The sequence below is a fragment of the Mytilus galloprovincialis genome, chromosome 5 (assembly GCF_965363235.1).
Source record: "Mytilus galloprovincialis chromosome 5, xbMytGall1.hap1.1, whole genome shotgun sequence".
NCBI classification, from domain to species: Eukaryota; Metazoa; Mollusca; class Bivalvia; order Mytilida; family Mytilidae; genus Mytilus; species Mytilus galloprovincialis.
The window spans coordinates 85,788,323-85,804,783 of record NC_134842.1 but is presented as its reverse complement, the minus strand read 5'-3'; the positions used below and the strand labels follow the sequence as shown (position 1 = coordinate 85,804,783).

General features: G+C 31.1%; 1 long non-coding RNA gene across 1 annotated transcript; it reads left to right on the top strand.

The window, feature by feature from the left end:
* The first annotated feature begins 9,172 nt into the window (after positions 1 to 9,172).
* On the top strand, positions 9,173 to 13,268 carry LOC143074802 (uncharacterized). Its single transcript, XR_012978095.1, has 3 exons — positions 9,173 to 9,302; positions 12,090 to 12,153; positions 12,715 to 13,268. It is a non-coding gene; the product is annotated as an uncharacterized LOC143074802 (long non-coding RNA).
* Positions 13,269 to 16,461: the final 3,193 nt, after the last annotated feature.

The following is a 16,461-nucleotide window of genomic DNA, read 5'->3' as shown; positions in this document are numbered from 1 at the left end:
ACAATCATAGTGTACAGGAATTCTGAGTATGATTAAAACTAGATTGATTTTTGAAAAATCCCTTTTGGTAATTTTTTTATTTATTTTACAATTTTAAATCCATTTTTTTCGGAATGAATGAGTAATGTTTAAATTCAATTACTTTTTATTTTAATTATATGCCATTTTGAAAAAAAAAGTATCAAGTTTAAGTTTCAGTTAAAGGAAATAATATGCCAGATACATGTATGCCTCAAGGTAGCACATGCAATATTTGTATGTACTGGTATGATAAAATAATAATTAAAACGAACTCGGTAAAACTCCTTACAAGAATATTGGTCTTACATGACCCCCCTTACACGAAGAAGAGGGGATGAAATGGAGTCTGCATAAGTTTACGGTCAACATTGCTAATAATTGACAAATCAGATATGTCACTGTTTTTATCATGTGTTTACTCTCGAACAAAATGTTTTCGCGGTCTAAATTCGTTAGATATCAGTTTAGTTGTGACATATGAGGTAAACCGATTCTGATTGTGTCCTATACCCGTTTGTGTCGGTTTTTATTTTAATTCAGTGTGAATTCACATGATGGGGAATGAAAACATGATAAGCAAAATTTACTCATTATAGATACAAGGATTGAAATTCTCTATATATATAAGTGCTGACTACTAGATTGGTGATACCCTCGGGGAATTAACACTCTACCAGTAGTGGCATTGTCCCAGCTGTTGTAAATTAACTCATCACACGCTTACGATGTCAACGTACCCAAATGGTGCTCCTTTTGGAGATCATGCGATATCCGCTGTTTCTTTTTAACCGTCTTTGTCATTATTAGACATAAGAAGATGTGTTATGAGTGTCATTGAGATAAATTTACATTCATGTCACAATTTGAAAAGTAAACCATTATCAATTGACGATATCTGAATATATGTGCATAACTGTCGCATTAATTGATATGCATTGTCAAATAGGACAACATGATGTTTGGTTTATTGATATGATGTTCGAAGAATCTTGGCATTTGATGATGTTTTATAAATTAGCAAACATGTCAGGGGCGTAGCTAGGTATTCATTCAACTGTAGGCACAAATTAAATCGGCAGGGGGTCTGGGGGCCGCTAAAGGCCCCCATCAGGTCAAGGGGGCGAAGCCCTCCCCCCCCCCCCGACGGAAAACAGATTTCAGCGTTTTGGCTACAAAATTTTATGCACAAAAATATTAAATTAATTATAATATACATGATGAAAAGGTTGAAGAATTAAGAATAATTTACCAAATAATCAAATATTAAAAAAAAATATTTACAATATGTACTGCCAAGCATAGATCCGCGTATCCCTTTAAATAAGCAGTACCGTTTGGTATTTTCAAATCTATTCCGTTATGATCGATATATACGTTTAACTTAATTGATAGTACATATTGACGATCATTCATTAAAAAGATAGGCACGTGCACGTAAACACTGATATTGCTATATAATAACACTATCATTTTGGCTAGAAAGACATCAACCATCAATCTTCTGATTCTTTAACCTTCACCCTAGCCACACAAACACATACACACATAGTCGATGCCTAATGCAAAAGTTCTGTTCTGTTCATACTAACGTAACAAAATTCAAGAAATTCGTATTTCTGTATATCGCGCTCTACTCAGTGTAAAATCCCTACCTGCTTAGGAATTTGAATAATTCTGGTCCTTAAACGTAGATCTGAGAGTAGTCAAAACTACTGGAAGCTATTTGATAGATTGATTTTTAAACATCCAGTGTAAAATATTTATGCAAGTTTAGAACAAAAAATACAAATTGATTATTTACAATAAACACAACAGGGAGCTTAGTCCTGTAATAGGTGTTGTACAGGACGAAGGTCTGGAGATTTGAAAATGACATGCATTGGAAAATGATGGATTATTGGATAGGAGCAGAAACTTTGTCTTTCAGTAGACCAACTACGAACTCCTCAAAGAGTAGCATTCTCTCTACAACTAGGCATAATATTAAATTTCCCCATTCTGACCAGACGTGACTACGTATTTATACATCCTGTACAACCAAACGGACGACCAACATTGGCAAGTCGGGTGAAGACAAAGTGGAAAGCTAGTTGAAAACTAACAACAACTAATTAAAAATTCATGTGTCTAAGTTGAGGTTCATTCAAGTTTTTGTTGATAGAATTGAAATGATCTGAACCAAAGTTCTAGTTTATAGTTTCTATATAAGGTGCACAAATAAAAAACATTCAATTCTGTCCAATATTATATTCACTAAGGACGAGAGACTAGTGTACACATGACTTTCGATAATTATAGTTGTGACAACTTCACTGGAGTTCATATACATATAACGTTGTTTATTATTTTTTTTAATGAAAAAAAAAATATTTGTGAAAAAATTATGTATAGGCACGTGCCTACAGTGTCTAACGGCAGCTACGCCCCTGCATGTATCATATCATAAAAACAGAACTTGAATTAACTCAGATCGACGGTAAGGGATGTTTCCTTAAAAATGGCAACTGTCCTTTTAACACCTTCATAAAAAATATCTTATAATCATTTTTTTTTTGTTGCAGATTTTTTAATGTCGTTCTAACAAATATTTGCAGTTCAGCTCAGTACATATCTTCAATATTCAATGTGTAGTAATCAAGTTTTATAACAGATTCAATATCAGTAGTTCAATGTAATTTATCATATTACCATATATATCCCGATATTAAAACACGTGAGATGGATCTCAATGACATAAAATTCAACATATTTGTTATGATCATAGTGATAATAGCACACATGTTATGTTTATATAAAGGTAAACAATTATATTTCAATACTGTGTTTCATAACCAATCGGCAATTTAGCAAAGGTAACTGCTTCACTTTTTCCATTACATAACTCTATGACCCAGCACTACTGTATATTTGACGTGCAGATACAGAAGTTTGTATAAATTTCATTTTATTATCTCTTAATCAATAATTTATGAATTGATCGATGTTTTATTTTTCTCCATTTTTTATTAAAAAGACAGGTGTAGCGACTTAATACCATACTAATGTCTTTTTGTGTATCTTCAATTACATAATTATTATAATAAAAGTGATTTTCTATGAAATGTTTCCAATAAACTTAAGTTAGAATTGTTCTATTTTTTGCAACCAGCCTAGATGAAAGATAACAATAATTTGATTAATAGATACTTTAGTTTCAATCACGTCTTCATTTTTGTTTTTAATATTTCTGAATAAGATTTGACACTTAATCTGTACTAGGTATAATCAATATGACGGTTTCTATTATCAGATAATTATCTTTTTAACTGTTCTGGAGCTCTTATTGTCCTTTCATTGCTCAGTCTTTATTTTTTATCTATGTTTTCAAGGTTTTTGGACTGTTGTTTGTCATTTCTCTCATGATGTTGCCTGATTTCATCGTTTTATGTTTTTTGTTTTTTGTTTAAAGGAAATAACTCTTGAAATTATCAATACGTTTCTGTCAACCATTTTCATTAATATATTCTAAGCTTCTAGGTTACATAGATTATTTCCAATCTGTTTCAGGTAAATGCTTAAAACACATTGATGAAACTTGACTTTAACAAACACATAACTGATTTAAAGAGTTATCTCCCTGAACCAAGGTCTACTACCTTAAGTCATTTATACGTTTCTATGTCATTACAATTCAAACAATAAGTCGCTAATATTATCCAGGTGCACATAGCTATTTCACTTGGTGTAATTATACTATTGTTTGCCTGTTTGTTTTCTTTTTAGCCTTGGCGTCGTAAGTTTAGTTTTCGAATTATGAGTTCGAATAGTCCTCTGATATATTTTGACCCACTTTTTAACAAGGCTTCAAATTAAATCAACAGTTGTCTACGATATATTTTAATTAAGTATCAGATATAGGTAACACATTCAAAAGACCTCAGGGAATTGCATAATTTAAAAAGCACATGACTAGACGAAACAGACAAATAACTAGGCTTTCTATGACTGTCATATTAATGGACATTCAAAACATTTATTGAATAATCGATAAATTAACCTAATTTATGAATTAAATAAATCTTGTTTCTAACATATATGTCCTGTTACATGTGTTCATCTTTTTAGCAATCTTTATATTTTAAAGTATGTTTGCCTTGATAATAAATGTAAAGACATTAATATCTGGTGCAGAAATAATTGTAGCGTTATTATAACATCAAACATGTATGAATGAATATAATACATTTTCAAAAAGCCTCATAATAAGCAGCTTGTTCGTAATGTCTTAAAGTTAATATTATAAAATGAATATTTGTTCAATGCAATGACTGTTACTAAATTCGAGTCAAGACGTGAGACAGACGGATTTAAACTTGTTAAATAAAGTTGAATCTTAAACTATCTTGATCGTTAAAGATATATTTTAAATTGTCATAAGAGCGCGACTGTAACTAAACAAAACTCTACAACAAAAGTTAATGTAAACGGATTTATCTATTAGTATGGTATGATGAAGCATATCTTTTCCTTTTTAGGATAAACATTTGTTTTTTAAATGGTAGTAAACAAATGAAGTATTAGTGTAAGTTGTCACTTATATCTTACTAAATATAAAATGAAATTCATTATACTACCTTGTAGGGAGGTGTTTGACAGGGTAATGGTGAATTGCAATGTCTGAAATTTTTTAATTAATTTTATTTCAATCGTAAATCTAAATTTTCTCATATCTTTTGGTTATTTTATAGTTTACCTATGAAATAAGTTGTAAAATAACTCAAATAAAGCTTGCATATTTGTTAGCAAGGCCTAAATCTCCGGTAACCCTATGAAATAAACAAATATTATCATCAAACCGATTTGAATTGTTTTAGATCTTAATACACAAATAAACACATTTATCAGACCAAGTGTCAAATCATAAATCTTCTTCCAACATTAACAACATGACAAAATATTAAAATATCAAATGGGGATTTACCTCCTCTGGTTATGATATACAGACATTGAAATCTAATGGACAAATGCAGATTTACTACAAATGCACATGTTTATTAAAATTTGTACGTTATCAGGGTCGAAATAAAAAATACAACTATTCGTTTATAAGATAAAATATATTCAATGTATTGTATGAACGAAGATGGCCTGCTATGCTATCACATGCTTAAGCTTGTGTTATTGACTTATTATCAGTATTAATATTTAATGCGTTTCCCTCAGCTTTAGTTTGGTACCCCGATTTTGTTTTTTGTCCATAGATTTATGAGTTTTGAACAGCGGTATACTACTGTTGCCTTTTTTAAGGATACCAGAATGAATAAATGAATAAGAGATGCGGAATATAGATAACTAAAAAAAAAACAGCAGATCAGAGGACATTGTCCGGTCAAAACATAATTTTGACTGTTCTCTCCTATATTGTGTTTTTAAACTCTGGTCTCTATAGATATTTTTCGTTTTGTTGATGGATATGATGCGGGTGTTTGGGTTCGACCACTTCAATCTGTCTTTTATCACCTTACATGTATTGTCTTGTTTAATGCTGTGCGTTTGTAGCCCTGTGGTCTCATTGTACGTTATCTGCTGGTTTAAATTGGCGCAATCTGATAATTGCGATTTCTAAATCAAGTTCTTCTCAACACATTTGTTTAATACCATGTAATTATTTCTGCACATTTTCAAAATTCTATGTATGAAATTTTGTTCAGAATTTGTTTTTAATTTCGTTATTGTTTTCGTTCTATTTTTATTTAAATATTACTTTTAAACTTTACCTAATGCGAAGATTGAAAGTAATACTAGTTTTTTTCACTGCATTTCTGAGATGGAAAAGTGAAAAATATTTTTGTTTTACATTAAAACCACTTTAGGTAGGATTTGAGTTTTTAAAATAGGAATATTGTGTGGAAAAATCAGATATGCTATAACAAAGATATTTTGCCAGTCAAAAACATGTCATTACTGCAAGATATGTTAAAATTAGAAATTGATACTGGTTTTTTTTTATACGGATTCAGAATGATAAGCATACTTTTTTTTACAAATCCAATAAACTTCTTTCCTACGTCTGAACAGACACCACTTATATCACATCTTTAAAAAGGTTATTATGATTATCGAAAAAGTTAAATCACAAAAATAGTGCACTTCGAGGAAAATATAAAACGGATGTCAAAATAAAATGATAAATTAAAAGCTCAGATGCATCAAACAAATGGATAACAACTGTCATAATCCTTACGTATAACATGCATTTGATTTTGTAATTTTATAGCTTGCTAAACCTCTCATTTGTATAACAGTTGCATCATATTTCATTATACTCACAACGATGCGCGAACAAAACAAACATGCATAATACATTGTAATAGATAGAAAATCAACATTGTATAATATTAATCACAATAAAAATAAACAAATATGTATGAAACGTATTTTGGAAACTTTTATGCCATCTTCGAAACTATTACAGAGACATGATTTCGAAATGTTGTCAACACTTAAGGCACGGATATATATCAAAATGTCAACATTTTCTACGTTCAGCAACCATCTGATGTCTGTCAAACAATTATATGGTTAGAATAAAGACAAAGTGAACTGAGTTTAGAAAACCTAAAGTTTCAGAGACCTATAAAATACATTTATATTTATTATTGTATGTGTTTACATTAGCAACATACTTGGTGACACATGTCGATCAGAATATGTTAAACCTTCCGTGGCACCGGTGATTGACTCAGGGTTTTGTGTTTTTTGTGGTTTGTGTTGCTCGGTCTTTAGTTTTCTATGTTTTGTTTTGTAGTCTTTTGATTGTCTTTATGTAGTTTTCCCCCATGGAATTGCTTGATCGTTTTCAACATATTAGTTTCTATTCCTTTGGTATCTTCCTCTTTCTATTATATCTCATTTTGAATTGTGCATACAAAGAAATCCGATGTTTATCATCGTCGATTCCGTCACACGAACGTGATTCATACTTTTGTGTGTCGTTGAGAACTTGATGATGACATAGTTCGATTCGTATATGTGTACGTGATGAAATCCAGACACTTATGAGTTTGCCTTTTCATTTGGTTAAGAGTGATCAATACATAGCTCTTTAAGATATATTTCTATATATGAATCTTGCTGCATAATCGCAAGCTGTAGAGGGACGCACAACGCTCTATTTATAAAAAAAATGACGAAGGTACATATCACTTGTCAAATTAATTACACCAAAGAGTACTGATCCGCCAACACAAATTTCCGTAAAAAAAATAATTCAACAAAGCGTAACACAAGAAAAATATTTACTATCAAAATGAGAGAGATAACGAAAACAACTACAACGAAATTAAGTCCAATTTAAACGTGCAATATTAGATAAATATGATAATTTTTATCGACTATGTTTTTGGTTAGTAGACATGACTTTGATGTCATGACTCGTCAGACCAGAAATTCCTCTGTTGTTTTAATACATATTATTGTTTAAGGTTTTGATATCATCATGAATTATATTGATAATTTGAATGAACATTTAATAATAAGTTAATAAATTTAACAAGGGATTAACAGATTTGAACGGTACCAATAATTTGTCTCCAATTTTTAATAACTGATATGGTTTTACTCAGAAAATTTGAAATGCTGAATTACTAAATTGATTTTTAACGATGTGTTTTTTGTATTGTATCATTTATTAACGGTAAATGATTGAAAATTAGTGATGTTGCCTACATAATTAACTATGTTGGAATGCAACAGATTCATCATAAATATAAAGAATCGGGAAGACATACTAAGAATTAACAAACAACTTCTATATTTTTCGTCGATAGACAGAAGTTATATATATATATATATATATATATATATATATATATATATATATATATATATATATATAACAGTTACCATTCAAATGGTTCAAAATGCAGTTCTCTCTTTTCCTATATTATGACATCATCGCATCAAAGTTGTCCCTGTACTGGTATTGCAATACCTGCATGACATACCAGACTCCTTCAGACCACTCCTTACTTGGTCGGGTTCATGTTGACCAGTATTAAGTTATTAAAAAGTGTTTTGCGAATAAAATTTGCCCTTTTTATTTATTCAGGGGGGTGGGGCTGACCTAGCGTTGAACACTTTTCTTCGATTACGAGTTTTGGGTGTGCTCTTGGTCATCACATGGACACGTCAGGGCAGTTTTTTCCGCGGAACACATTGGTAAATACATCGCTTTAAAATGTACCCCCGTAATGCACTACTCCAACGTTTTTCTGAAAGTTATTAACTTTGTAATGAAAAACGAGAAATTCTAAAGCGAGTCCAATTTAACCAAAACCAACAACAGTATAGTTTAAGTTTTAGACAATTTCATCACTAGAGTATGTAAATAAAAAGTAGAACATTACCTTTTTATAGTCTAACCGACAAAGTGCAATTACTGTCGACTCTATTTCTGTAGATTGACAAATCTCAGGATTTCAAAATCAAACGGTATCACTGAAACGACGCCACAAGGAATGTTAATATCAAACTAAAGCTTTTCCTACAATTGCGTGAAAATTTGTTGGAATTGTAAAAATCTGATGTTTTTTTTGTATGACGTGTTTAAGGACAAAAGTACGGTATAACAATTTACGTCTCATTTGAAACTGACTTATCATGTCACACATGTGCGTTATTATTTAAAAGAGATACAAATCATATATTAAACAAGCACATACACCATTTCTTACCTCAGCGTCAATTTTCAAAAAGCTAAAATTTGGTCTTCATTTAATTTTTGATTGATTAAAATCTGGTCCATAGTATACCGAATGCCAATGACTAAATATGTATATCTACTTAATTCGTGTTAAGTGTTTGCACCAATAACAGTTATAATATTGCACGTGATTTAATGTAGAAAAAGAATGCAAAAACTTGGTTTTATTTATTTTATACAGTTTTCTTTTGAAGTAACTAAGGCTAATGCATATATACACACGGAAAATCATGTTCGTAATACGTTGAAACCGTGTCTACGATATTTTTTGAGAAAAAGCAAATAAATGTGAACAAAGGTCACATAAATTCTGAAAAGGTTATCACTTTTATCAAATAAAACAAGCTTGCACCCATCTTTTGGCGCATGTCACATGGACATTATTTTAAGTAAATATTTTGAGAGTTACATGGATACCAATAACGTAACATACAATATATATGCACACATATTCACAGTTCTTATAGAGTGCTGAATAAGTTGACAAGTAAGTTGGAAAAGGATATTGGAGTTGCAATTTTGTTACTTAACCAAAAATGTGAGTAATCGTAATATGTTTTGCCAGTTGTATGTGTGCATCTCTAAAAAATGGAATTCAAGCGTATGTTATTGTTGAGATTTTTCAGAAGTCCTTTTTAAATCAAAATTTGTTAAAGGCTTCTTCCGGTATGTAAAAATGATGATCATTCAATGAGTATACCTATGAATACAGTATTGATATAGCACTTCAATAAAAGATGGTATTCCTTTGTTACAGACATTGGTAGTTGGACTATTTTCTTAAAATTGTAGTACAACATAATTTAAAATTATGAAAGGTTAATTACTGTAATAATTGTTATTTCGACTAAGTGATAATTTGAACCGAAGCCGATAAGAGCGAATGTTTTATATTAAAAAAAAGTGTCGGGTGTTTGACATATTACATTTATGTCGTTTAAAACTATCTTTATAAAGAGGTAGCTATTATATTTTTGAAACGTGAAATTAATGAAATTACAATATGTTGTAGCGAGCTAATGACATCCTATGTTTAAAAAGCCATTTTCACGTTGGCTCTAACAGGCTTCCGTGGATTTTGATATTTTGTTAAAGTAAACATTATGTTTGCAATTGGAATTCTGTCCGAAAGGAACATAGTGCATATTAATTGGTTCTTTCAAATTTTCTAAATCCATGCATCTTTGTGTGTTAGAAGTTCTGTTAAGGTCTCAGTTTTATTTGGCGTGTAAGAATTTACCATAAAATTAACGAAAAGAAACAGGCAACATATCGTGTAAACCAATTATTCAAATTATTTAAGGTAAAATCTAGCTATGTTTAAGCCGACCAAACTTCCTGCTACTATATCAACGCCATACGTGTCATGTGATATATCCATTCAGCTAGTATTTGAGAGTTATCCATTGATATGTGGTGTGTATTTGCGATATATTCCTGTCATTTAGCGATTTAAGAATCACGCAGTTGTTTACAAAGTGAAGCTGATATAAACTTCGAGGGTATCATCAGCAATCAACTTTGTGCTGACAAGAATTATCATTGATATGGTCATATTTATTTTTTGAATTTTTTAAATTCTCAGGCTTTTCTTACTCAGGAATTTATTACCTTAGCTGCATTTGGCAAAACTTTAAGGAATTTTGGTTCTAATGCACTTCAACTTCGTATTTTATTTGGACTTTATAAAAAATTTTGGAAAATGTCAGTGATGAGTCTTTTGTAGACGAAAGGTTTGTCTGGCGTAAATACAAAATTTAATCCTGGTATCTATGATGAGTTTATTTGATATTTGAGGTGTTTACATTGTGTATTTTTTTACGGAAGTTATTGTAATTTCCGTTAAAAAAACTGTTTAAATGGTTGGAAAGATACTATGTCTGTAACAAAGTCTTTAGAAATGACAGTTTTTGGACGAAAACGAAATTTTTAAAATTAAAAAAAAAAGAGCCTCCTTCACAGATTTCATGTCCACACATTAAATAGTTATCAAAGGTACCATGATTATAATTTAGTACGCCAGACGCGCGTTTCGTCTACATAAGGGACAACATCAAAAGTTCAATGAAGGATAAAAAACTTAATTCACATAGTTTTTTTACTGAACCCCCTCCCCCCCCCCTCTTAACTTAATTTGGGAAAAATTGGTTGACCCATATGGATATATGTAAAATCGATGTAGGATAAACAAAACTTGCAGCAAGTTTAACCCCCACCCCAAACTATTTGAATTAGGTTTCTTATCCTTCATTGATCTTTTGATGTCGTCCCTAATACTCATCATAGACGCTCATATCGAAATACTTATAAAGCCAAACAAGTACAAAGTTAAAGAGCATTGAGGATCCAAAATTCCAAACAGTTGTGCAAATTCGGCTAAGGTAATCTTTGCCTGGATTAAGAAAATCCTTAGTTTTTTGATAAATTCAAAGTTTTGTTAACAGGAAATTTATAAAAATGACCACATTATTGATATTCATGTCAACACCGAAATGTTTACTACTGGGCTGGTGATACCCTCGGGGACGAAACGTCCACCAGCAGTGGCATCGACCCAATGGTTTAAATAGTTAACATGATTTTTAATTATTAGATTTTATTGCTGTGGCTCTAACTACAATAAATCAGATTGTAACTTTTTAAATATGAACTGTTGTATCGGAAAGGCTTTATTCCGTATTTCATAATTTTTTTAAAAGATTAAGATGAAAAGACTTTTTTTTAAATACCTTTCAGCATACTCACTGGTAACTTCCATCATCGGTTAATCCGCTATCTGATAAATTAAATAAACTGCAAAAATATCTTATTATCATTTAAATAATTAAATTTTGTGTTTATTATTAAATTTTATCGATGGACGCGAAGAAAAAAAAAGAATTTTGTTTACTTCGTCACCATCTTGTTTGCATTGGTTAGAGAAGGTTGTTCGGTCAACGTCATCTATCGAAATATAAATAGCGTCAAGAGCCACTAACGAATTCCCTCTCGACCAATCATATAAACGTATTATGTAATATCAAAATCATATCAGAATTATTTAGGTATACTTAATTCATTGTCTTTAAATTATTGATTTTTGATAGGAATGCACGACAGTGTGACACTAAACGTTGATTGAATAAATTGTCTTCCTCGTATTAGCCAATCAAATGCTGACATTATAAAATAAAGTGACTTGTAATAAATCAAAATATATCATTGCATACGGCTTTGTTTATTTTAATAGAATAATCAAAATATTTTATTTCTTTTTTATAAATCGTAACTCTATAAATGGTAAGTTGTTATATCTATATAAGATTTTCTATTTATTAAATTTCAGATGCAACATTTAATCCTTTCCCTGTTAGTATTGGCTACATGTATATTGACAGTGCAATTACAAGGTGAGAGTTTTTTAAAAAAAATAAACAAGAAATTCTAGAGGTACGAATTCAGAACAGACTAGCAAATATGTTTTTTCAACATAACCATGATAAGATTTTACAAATTATAACAAACAAAAACAGCACACGGAGACGCCATTAAACAAACGCGGAATAGGCCTGAAACATAAGATATAAAAAAAGGAGATGTGGTATGATTGCAAATGAGACAACTGTCCACAACAGACCAAAATGACACAGACATTAACAACTATAGGTCACCGTACGGCCTTTAACAATGAACAAAGCGCATACCGCATAGTTAGCTATAAAAGGCCCCGATATTACAATCTAAAACAACGTAATATCATATCCCGAATTGCATTTTCATCATACTTAAAGTGAAAGTTTATGCGACGATTTTGTTTTAAAGAATATTCATAGACAAATATCTAAATTTTTAAACGATGTCTTTCGTTAGGTTATATGTGAACATATTACTCATACTCTGATTCTTGTAAAAGTTATATTGATACAATAATACATTCATGCTTCTTAATCTTAGCCTTCACTATCTTTTAGTTAAAAGTTCGACAGACGCACCAACAAACACCACAACGCCAGCGCCAACTAGTACTAAAGTGGCATTAGTTTCGGTGACGGTAGCGAAAGCTAACACACAAGGAAAAATAACTACAACAGTTCCACCAGGGGGGAAACAACCACCAAAAGATAATAACAGTGCCAACATATTACCAAGTGTTTACATTATAGGATTTTCAGCCGCTGTAGTTATACCGTTTATACAAAAAATTGTTTTCCAATAAATGAGAAACGTTTTATTACTACCATAACAGATGTGTATAATTTTTGTAATAACTATTTGAGGATTCAGATATGATCCGTATCACATTGTTCCAGGTTTTAGTGACTTTTTGAAACATTAATTTGCTTCAGTGAAATTTAATTTTAATTATTTATTCATCATAGTATTTACATTGTCCTGTTTAAATATATGATAAATGGTTTATACGTTACATTTTTTGATAAATTTATCTAAATAAAATTGAAAATGTGTTATATCAATTTGCATTTGTCTCACCTTTTGAAATAAGATCTTGGTAAGTTCTGAAGAAGTCGACATGTGTTATTTTTTTCATACATTATTTCATAATTGAATACTAGCCCAAACAAAGACGCCTTTTATTGTATGTGTGTTATATATGTTGCATGTGTGTAACTTACCCTCTGTCCCGTCTTATGGTGTTTAAATATATCAGGTAGTGCGATATGCTCGTGCATGTTCACACTATACAGATTTTATAAACAAGAGTATTCTCCTTTCACAAAAAGTACTCCAACAGAGTTATGAGGAGGAAAGATTAAAATGACACTTACTTATTATTGTGGACACCATCGCGAATTGGTGGTTTTATACGATATGTCTGTGTTCCAACAGTAAACTAACGACATTTTTGCCGCGTCTTAGATTGTGCGCGTTGTCTACCATCTTTGTCGTCTGTTGAATTTCAGTGTTTCGTTCTGTCATTGACTTCCTCTTATAGTTGATATGATTCCCTCGGGTTCAATTTGTAATCCGGATATTTTTCTCACGATCGAGTTATGTTATTATATTCTATGTCCGCTTCATTTGGTTATGACATTATGAGGGGTGAAAGATACTAAAGGGACATATAAACTCATGAATCGAAAATAAACTGACATGCGTGGCTAATAAGGAAAAGACAAACAAATAGTTTACAAAAAACAACACTGAAAGACTTATCAACATAAAAAGCACAAAGGCCTTTTATATGCAGTGTTGGCAGTTGTGCTAATGTTTTATTGCTACAGTACTGATGTACATTGTATACTTTCAAACCCTTGAATACTGGGAAGTCCCTGGCCTTAGTAACTAATAACACGTGATAATATTTCGTACTGAATAAATAAACCATTCATGCAGTATAAACTTAATTATATATGATGTTTTAAAAACTATTTTACAAGGTTTTAAATTACATTTTCAACACAACAACGTTGACTGCATGTGGGTGAGTTCGGATCAGTTTGTTATCAAATTTACTTGTTCATGGACGGCTGTAAACGCCTATCAATAATTTGATCCCCGTATTTTCTTAATTGGGAAATAGGCGGTTCTATTTTTTCTCTCTTTTGGCAAAATAATTTCGGAATTAATAATGCTTCTTTTTTATTAGCCAATAATATAGTCTAACACAATGTAATATCATTAATAACATACATTTACAGTACTCCCCTTCCCCTAATCAGGTGTCATACCACCAATTACTCCCTCAAATTTAGAACGTAAGTGAAAGTAGGCCTACTCGAACAAAAAAAAGTGCATTTGATGTCATTGTTCACCTAAACTAACTAACAAATTTGCAGAAATGAAAGTTTTGTTGAAAGAGAAATATATTAAGACCATTTTGAATGTATGTTGAAAATTGGCTTGCAGAAAGGTGACACCTGTACAATTCAGGATATACCTACTTTCTATGAAGTTAAACTTAAGGTAAAATATTTAGAAAGCTGTGAAAATTGCAAAATTTGGCTGAACAGATAGGGACTTTTAATTGGTGGTATGACACCTTTAAGCAAAATGCGGTGAAACATCAAAATCAGAAAACAATTGTTTTTTTTTGTCTTAACTGATCATTTGAGATAATAGTAGCCACATTTCAATCTTTTTGGGGGCAAAATGTCACATATTGCAAATTTAGAGCCTAAAACTTGAGTTTGTCCTATTTTTAGCTTTTTCCATCCTGACAATATGCTTTTATATAAAAAAATGTCCTAAATAATGTTATAAATGCACAGAAAGTTATTCTGTGGTGTTAAACATTGAAACATAAGTTGTTTACTACCCCCAAAAAAATTTTGTCATGCAGATTTAATGAAATTATTTGATTTTTACCCCTTATGGCATTGCGTCATACTATGTACTTGGCAGATAGCATAGCCTAATATAAGCACTGCAGAAACTCACAAAAGCACCATTTATTATTCCAAATGAAATTTTTATATCTTAAATTTTATTAACTGATGTAAATAAACACAGTTAAATGACCATGACTGCACTTTTGATCAATTTGTAGTACTTTACTGACACCAGATGAAAAAAAGGGGGGTCAATATTCCTTGACACTTCAATACCTTGGATTTTTTACTAAATTCATTGCAAAAATTGTTGGAAGTCTTTAAAGAAGTAGAACAAACAAGAAAAAATCAGCAAACAATGATCTTGATATTGAAAGTTTATGTTCCTGTAGCCCAAAATGAAATTTTCAAGTATTTTCTATCAAAGTCATACATTACAGTCAGTTTAAATTGAGCTGTGAAATTTTTATTATAAGTCGCATAATGCTCAGATAGGCTGTTTTTAACTACAAATTGACTAAGGATTAAGAATAAAGCAAAATAAAAGATTTCTAATCAACTTTTTTGTCTCTTTAGGTGTCATACCACCAATTACTCCCTCAAATTTAGAACGTATGTGAAAGTAGGCCTACTCGGACAAAAAAAAGTGCATTTGATGTCATTGTTCACCTAAACTAACTAACAAATTTGCAGAAATGAAAGTTTTGTTGAAAGAGAAATATATTAAGACCATTTTGAGCCAAAATTTACCTGTCTATGAGTTTGCATCAAAAATTGAGGATTAATGCGCTCCATAGTATACTAATTTAAGATTTCCAGAAAACCAGGGGTTATTTTTAGTGGTACCTCCTTTCGGAAGCTCTCTGCTTTCTTATATGATTTTGAATGTATGTTGCAAATTGGCTTGCAGAAAGGTGACACCTGTACAATTCAGGATATACCTACTTTCTATGAAGTTAAACTTAAGGTAAAATATTTAGAAAGCTGTGAAAATTGCAAAATTTGGCTGAACAGATAGGGACTTTTAATTGGTGGTATGACACCTAATCAGTCCTGTTTATTCCGTTGCTTTTTTAAGTCTATATGATGGTCATTGATTCAATTTTACAGGTTGGCATTGTCAATTATTCTGTGGTTTCCCAAAGTGTGAGTGGGTAATAGAAATATGGTTACTACAGGTCTTCTATCGACCAGCAGTAAAATCCTTGCCAACGCAGGGCTTCAGTTTGGCTGTGTTGGATGAAGCATATACGCAGCCACGGCCGGTCAGAATGGAGACGTCAAATTCGTTAACTCGTGTAGAGAGATTTTCTCGCTCTCATGACGTATTGACTACTGAATGTTTAGCAACAAACAATCCATCTGTTAATATTCTGGAAAGCAATCACAAATCAAGCTATATTTTATGATACATGTACTATTCAAAAG